Consider the following 8,163-nt stretch of genomic DNA (forward strand, 5'->3'; position numbering starts at 1 on the left):
AAATTATTTCTCTAAACATTGCAGTTGGATGAACAACCATTTCTCTAGTGGTTATCTCTGTTCAAATTTACAATTGAGCTCCATCAGTGGTAGACACATTCAAGAGCTTGTTAAGCGGCATTCCTTTTTCCTCTTATCTCCCTTTTTATCTCGTACCGTCTCTTAATCCGGTCATCCAAGTTGTATCCAAGAAATGTTGGAAAGTTTAATATCTCACTGGCATCCCTTTCCATATCCTCTATCAAAAACTCCATTTTCTTCTCGAGTGACTTATGGTCGTACTACAACACTTGATGATGCTTCTTGCTCATAGCTAGTATATCCTCAAAAGATAGCCCATAGCTCAATAAGACTTCAATCACCCTCTGCATGTTCTCATAGCTTGTTCACGTAGCAGCCCCAAATGAAATGCCCATGCCAACTCCTTAGTTTGGTGCTGGTGGACAATTTTGAGGAACCTCAGCTTCTTTGAGAGGTTTTTCTTGAGCAATAAACTCATGAACAAAGAAGCCTTAACCAAGAGCTTGAAGATGTCTTCTGCACTCATGCTACATTGCCTCAAGAATTCAATTTAGGGCTTGAGTTTCTACTCCTTGCTGACATTGAAGATGGTGGGACCCACCAATACAACCTTAAAGAGCTCTTCGTCAGTGAGGCCAACGGATCTACAGAACTCCAGATGGGAACGGAAGTGATCTGTGACATAGGTTAATAGGGCATGCAATTTGGAGAGATAAAGGTGGCACCACCGCTTCATCTCCGCCACCAAGCTCGATAAAGAATTCTGCCTTGGGGAATTGGGCCTGATATGAGAGGAGACTAGGACTAAGCCGAGTAGAATCTTTCCACATCAGATTCATAGTATTTCTAGATCAAAATCAAAGTTTGATACTATATTTATCTCCTCACTCAATCATACTAGACAAGTATAAATTTATAGAAATCCAAATGGCTTAGGTCCATTAATGAATTTCGATCAGGACTCATTGATCGACCTAGAGAGTTCAGATTGCACTCATTGTATAGGTTTCTAAGATCGCAAGGAGTCCAAAGATATCCTCCACTACTTATTTCAGACTCCCCAAAGATGCTTCAATATTATGACAACTTTTAGCTAGAATACTTAGGCCTAGTCTTCAAAAGACTAAGACTACATTGGACCTGATCCGAGAGTAAACCAGGATCAAGCTGGGCATGGTCTTTTCACACTAGGGTTTCAGTATTCCTTGATCAGAATCAAGATTTGACACTATATCTACCTACCTCTCACTCTTCTCCCTATTGGATGTGTGCAAATTTATAAAAAAATTCAAATAGTCTAGGTTCATCAGTGGATTTTGGCTGATCAACCTAGAGATTTCATATTGCACTCATTCACAAGTTTTTGAGATCACAAGGAATTCAAAAGTAGACTCCCAAAGGTATTTTAGTATTATGGTAATTTTTAATTAGAATGTTTAATTCTAGTATTGTGGAGACCAAGACCATGTTAGACCTGATTCGAGAGTAGACCAAACCCAACACGATCTTGGTCTACTCTTAGATCAGGTCCAATATGGTCTTGGTCTCTAGGAGTATATCAGGACCAAGTTGGGTCTGTATCCCCACATCAAATCCATAGTGTTCTTTGATCAGAATTAAGGTTTAACATCATATCTACCTTTTTCTCATTCAACCCTATCAGATTAGTGTAAGTTTTCAGAAATTTAAATAGCCTAAGTCTATTAATAAATTTCAGTCAAAATCCACTAATTGACCTATAGAATTCAAATTGCACCCATTCCAATTCCAAATCCTGTGGATTTCTAAGGTTCCAAGGTATCTAAAGACGCCCTCCATTACTATTTCAAACTCTCCAGAGGTGCTTCAATATTATATTAATTTTCAATAGAATGTTTGGACTTGATTTCTAGGAATTAAGCTCAAGCGTTTTAGTTAAAGAATATAATTAAATGAATATATATGGTCATCAAATAATTAAGTCAATATGTGATCTAAATTTTATTTGGAATTTGACTTAAGGGCATAATCGTTATGAATTATAAATGTGGATACCATTTTGTAATTCTAATTTGATGAGGGGCCAAATTAGAATTATGTCAATCTTTATAAGGGGTTATGGTCCCCAAAAGGCAGAGCGACAAAAATCTTTCGCTGAATCCCCATCGTCAGAGAAACTAAGGAAACCTAAAGAACTCTGCCCTTTTGGAAGATCATCCTCGACTGCTAGCGATGAATTCTGGTACGCTTCCGAATCTTTGTTCTTGTTTCTTAAGAATTGGATAAATGATGCATGAGTTGAGATTTCTCAACATTAGGAAAAATGTAAAATTCCATCAATTGGTATCAGAGCCAGGTTTATTCCAAATTCTTAAGAAATCATGAAATTATTTTATTTGATTGTTTATATGCTACTGTGCTGTTCTGTTTCTTCCGTAATTTCTCTGTTCAAATCTGTTTTGGCCGACGACGAACACGACAGCGCACAGGCGCTTCCTGTCGTTTCTATTTTTGGCTGACGACGAACATGGCAGCGCACAAGCGTTGTCCGCGTCCAGTGAGATATCCTTGTGATGCCGGCGAGGCTGGCAAGAAACGGGCGGATGTCGTCGGCAGCAGTTTGCAAGTTGGGCGCCAGTGAGGCTGCCGCGAGCGATCGGCAGGACTGATGCTGGCGCAGGCGGCGAGCGGAAGTGCAGCGCTCGGTACGCTGGGTTAGGGCAGAGAACGTGGATCGGTGTTTTTTTTTTTCAGATCAGATTTAATCAAGTTAATTAAAAAAAAAACTCACCACGATCGGTGTAGTGGATAGTAATTGCATCGATTTTAGCGAACAGTTACATTCAGTTTTTTGGCAACATGTCCATTAAATGAACATTAACGTTGCATCGATTTTGGCAACATGTCCATTAAATGAACAGCAACGTGGGCAATCCAATTAATTATTTAGATTAAATAATTACAGTTAATCTAATTATTTTATATGGTCGTGAGTTAATTAAATTTTACAGTTAATTGCATGGCCATCAATTAATTAATTTTACAGTTAATTACAAGGTCGTGAGTTCATTTAAAGAGTAACTTTCATTTTTAATCTTGTTCTTTAATTAGCATTTAGTTCTTTATTCAAATTAAATAAGTTGAATTATGATGTTGCCAAAGTGACCTCTCTAATTTGGTTTATTTAATTTTGAATTTTTTGAATGTTTGTAATTGTGTATTTCCATGTGATCATTTGATCGACCCAAAGGACGGTCAATGGTTGACTGAAGTACATAAATTACCTGTGATAGTAAACACGTAACAATTATATGGATTTCACATGAAAATAGCAAATCAATCCAAAGAGGGGTTTGTTATTTGTCGTGTTTTATTGTTAGTGTTTGATTATTACAACAAGGATATTACTAACAGTTAATTTTACTGTCCAAAGACTTGAAATTAATGGTGCACTAGATATCTTGGATGGGTTTGCTAATTATTTTGAACTAGATTGAAAATTAAAGTAGTGTGCATGTTATTTACAGTTTATTTTCTGTTCTCTTTTCAGTTAATGTTGCAAATATATCTGCCAACTTAAATTCAATACCGGTCCTTAATGGTTCCAACTTTAAGGACTGGAAGGAGAACATTCAGATAGTTCTCGGATGCATGGACATGGACCTTGCGATACGGACGGAGCAACCCCCTACTCCTACGGTAGCTAGCTCTCTTGAAGAGAAAGCTAAATTTGAGAAGTGGGAACGCTCTAACCGCATGAGTCTAATGATCATTAAGCGTGCAATTCCGGAGGTGTTCAGGGGTGCTGTGTCTAAGGACACCACCAATGCTAAAGATTACCTTGCAGAACTTGAAAAGCGCTTTGCCAAAAGCGATAAGGCTGAAACAAGCACTATTCTTAAGAGCTTGATTTCAATGAAGTATAAGGGCAATGGTAATATAAGGGAGTACATCATGGAGATGTCCAATCTTGCTTCAAAGCTTAAAGCATTAAAGCTTGATTTGCATGAGGAGTTACTTGTGCATCTCATTCTGATTTCTCTTTCCAGTTCAATTCAACCACTTTAAGGTCAGTTTTAACTGTCAAAAGGAAACGTGGAATTTGAATGAACTGATCTCTCATTGTGTTCAAGAGGAAGAGAGATTGAAGCAAGAAAAGACTGAAAGTGCTCATCTAGCAAGCACCTCTAAGGATAAGGGCAAGAAAAGGAAGAATGTGGATGCTGCAGGTCCAAGTGCAAAGAAACAAAACAAAGGAGATTGTTTCTTTTGCAATAAGGCTGGACACATAAAGAAGGAATGTACCAAATATCGTGCATGGCGCGAGAAAAAGGGTATGTTTCTTAATTTGGTTTGTTCTGAAGTAAATTTAGCTTCAGTACCTGGAAATACTTGGTGGTTAGACTCCGGTGCTACTACTAACATCAGTATTTCAATGCAGGGTTGCCTGAACTACCGAAAGCCAAGTGATGCTGAAAGACGCATTTTTGTGGGCGATGGAAAATCGGTAGAAGTTGAAGCAATAGGGCACTTTAGATTGTTACTCAGTACTGGTCACTATTTGGATTTAATAGATACTTTTGTGGTACCGTCTTTTAGACGGAATTTAATTTCTGTTTGTTATTTGGACAAATCTGGTTACTCTTGTTCATTTGGAAACAATCAGTTTCAGTTATCTATTGGTAATTCAATTGTTGGAACCGGTTCATTAATGCAATATGACAATCTATATTTACTTGATACAAATGCTTCATATAATGAAACCCTAAACATTGAATCAAGAGGTACTAAACGAAAACTAAATGATAATACTTCGGGTGCATTATGGCACAAACGTCTAGGTCACATCTCTAGAAATAGAGTTGAACGTCTTGTGTCAGATGGGATCCTGAATTCCATTGATTTCACGGACTTTAATGTCTGTGTTGAATGCATTAAAGGAAAACAAACCAAAGATAGAAAATTGAATGCATATAGAGCTACGGAAGTCCTTGAGTTGATACATACGGATGTATGTGGGCCATTTCCAATTCCTTCTTGGAATGGTCAACGCTATTTCGTATCATTCATAGACGATTTCTCTAGATATGCATACATTTTTCTTATTCAGGAAAAGGCTCAAACATTGGACGTGTTCAAGTCATTTAAGGCTGAAGTTGAAAATCAACTTAACAGAAAGATAAAGAAAGTAAAGTCCGATCGTGGTGGTGAATACTACGGTCGGTATGACGGTTCAGGTGAACAACGTCCAGGGCCTTTTGCCAAATACCTAGAGGAGTGTGGTATCGTTCCACAATACACCATGCCGGGCTCTCCAAGCATGAATGGTGTAGCGGAAAGACGAAATCGCACTCTACAGGATATGGTAAGGAGTATGGTTAGCCATTCTTCCTTACCAAAGTCACTCTGGGGTGAGGCATTAAAAACTGCAGCATACATTCTAAATAGAGTACCAACAAAAGCAGCTGCTAAAACACCTTATGAGCTTTGGTTAGGGCGAAAACCTAGCCTAAAGCATTTCCATGTTTGGGGATGTCCAGCTGAAGCAAGGCCTTATAAGCCTCATACGGATAAATTGGACCCCAAAACAGTTAGCAGCTATTTTATTGGCTATTCTGAGCGATCAAGGGGCTATAAATTTTATGATCCCAACTTAAATCGATTTTCGAGACGGGTACAGCTGTATTTTTTGAGGATATTGAGTTTGGGGGGAAGAATCAAATAAAGGATTTTGTCTTTGAGGAAGAATCAACTTCTACTTCGGTTAACGAGGAGTTGATTCCTATTCCGATTTCTTTAGACAATGATCAGGATTCTCATCCGGTCATTGAAAATATCGGAATAATTCCAGAAAATCAAGACAATGTTAATCTTCCAGAGGTGCAAACTCAACAACCTCAAGAAGAAGCTATTGAGGAACAAGTGCCATTGCGGCGATCTACAAGAGAAAGGAGAAGCACTATGTCGGATGACTATGTATTTCTTCAGGAACATGAGGATGATCCTGGTATGACGGAAGATGATCCCATCAATTTTCGTCAAGCCATGGATAGTTCCATTTCAGAAAAGTGGATTGATGCAATGAATGAAGAGTATAAGTCTATGCAAGACAATAAAGTTTGGGAACTTGTCCCATTACCAGAAGGTATGAAACCTATTGGTTGTAAATGGATTTTTAAAACCAAAAGGGATTCAAGAGGTAATGTGGAAAAGTATAAAGCTCGTCTTGTGGCAAAAGGCTTTACTCAAAAATATGGGATTGACTATAAAGAGACTTTTTCTCCGGTTTCAACCAAAGACTCTTTTAGGACAATCATGGCACTTGTTGCACATTTTGATATGGAGCTACATCAGATGGATGTAAAGACGGCGTTTCTCAATGGAGACATTGATGAAACAATCTATATGGTGCAACCAGAAAACTTTGTGTCAGGAGATCCAAAGAATATGGTTTGCAAATTAAAGAAATCCATCTATGGGCTTAAGCAAGCGTCTCGTCAGTGGTACCATAAATTTCATGAGGTAATTCTCTCATTTGGTTTTGGAGCGAATTTAATTGATGATTGTGTGTATCACAAATTCAGTGGGAGTAAACACATATATTTGGTTTTATATGTGGATGACATTTTGCTTGCCACAAATGATATAGGCTTATTGCACCAAACCAAGAATTTTTTGTCAAGAAATTTCGAGATGAAAGATCTTGGTGAGGCCTCATTTGTATTAGGAATTCAGATACATCGGGATCGTTCTCGAGGTATTCTTAGATTGTCACAAATGGGCTATATCGATAAAGTACTTAAAAGATATGGCATGCAAGATTGTAAACCAGGAAGCACCCCGGTCGCTAAGGGAGACAAATTTAGTCTCAAACAATGCCCTAAAGGAAATCTTGAAATTCAGGAAATGCAAAAGATTCCATATGCTTCGGCAGTTGGAAGTCTTATGTATGCTCAGGTTTGTACGCGTCCGGATATTGCGTACATAGTTGGCGTATTAGGCAGATATTTAAGCAACCCAGGTATGGATCACTGGAAAGCAGCTAAAAGGGTTATGAGATATCTGAAGAGAACTAGAGGTTACATGCTCACGTATCAGAGGTCAGATAGTCTTGAGATCATTGGGTATTCTGACTCTGATTTTGGAGGATGCCAAGATAGTTTGAGATCCACTTCGGGCTATGTCTTCATGTTGGCTGGTGGAGCCATTTCTTGGAGGAGTTCCAAACAGGGACTCACAGCTTCCTCCACCATGGCAGCAGAATTTGTAGCATGTTATGAGGCATCAAATCATGCAATATGGCTGAAGAGTCTTGTCACGGAGCTGCGCATTCTGGAAGGGATTGAAAGACCCCTTAGATTATTTTGTGACAACAAATCAGCTGTATTATATTCTAACAACAATAGGAGCTCAACGAAGTCAAAGCATATCGACATCAAGTTCCTAGTTGTGAAGGAAAGGGTACAAAGTGGACAGATTTCTATAGAACACTTGGGTACAAACTCCATGGTAGCTGACCCACTGACAAAGGGTTTGCCACCTAATGTCTTTCTTGAGCATACTGCTCGTATGAGAGTTTTAGAGATGGATGATCTCTAGGTTGAGTGGGAGTTTGTAAATTTTTGATTGTCTTTCAGTTTGTTTTATAGATACTCATGTGTTTGTTATTCTGATCAGTAATAAAACATCATTCAGTTCATTACACTTTGTACAATTATGTTAAAGTTTGATCTCAATACAGTTAAAGTTGGACCAGTTGAAAATTGACATGAACAGATCACCTTGCATGTAATTTTCATGGAATATATATGGTCATCAAATAATTAAGTCAATATGTGATCTAATTTTATTCGGAATTTGACTTAAGGGCATAATCGTTATGAATTATAAATGTGGATACCATTTTGTAATTCTAATTTGATGAGGGGGCCAAATTAGAATTATGTCAATCTTTATAAGGGGTTATGGTCCCCAAAAGGCAGAGCGACAAAAATCTTTCGCTGAATCCCCATCGTCAGAGAAACTAAGGAAACCTAAAGAACTCTGCACTTTTGGAAGATCATCCTCGACTGCTAGCGATAGATTCCGGTACGCTTCCGAATCTTTGTTCTTGTTTCTTAAGAATTGGATAAATGATGCATGAGTTGAGATTTCTCAACATTA

The 8,163-nt window shown here is 38.2% G+C and overlaps 2 pseudogenes; one reads left to right on the forward strand and one right to left on the reverse strand.

The window, feature by feature from the left end:
* Nucleotides 1-67: 67 nt before the first annotated feature.
* LOC141821713 (transcription termination factor MTERF8, chloroplastic-like) lies at nucleotides 68-860 on the reverse strand (annotated as a pseudogene).
* Nucleotides 861-3,581: 2,721 nt separating this feature from the next.
* LOC141816071 (uncharacterized) lies at nucleotides 3,582-5,405 on the forward strand (annotated as a pseudogene).
* The last annotated feature ends 2,758 nt before the right edge of the window (nucleotides 5,406-8,163 follow it).

This window comes from Curcuma longa, chromosome 2 (assembly GCF_044706935.1).
Source record: "Curcuma longa cultivar G26 ecotype Majalengka, Jawa Barat chromosome 2, ITB_CL_G26_1.1, whole genome shotgun sequence".
NCBI classification, from domain to species: domain Eukaryota; kingdom Viridiplantae; phylum Streptophyta; class Magnoliopsida; order Zingiberales; family Zingiberaceae; genus Curcuma; species Curcuma longa.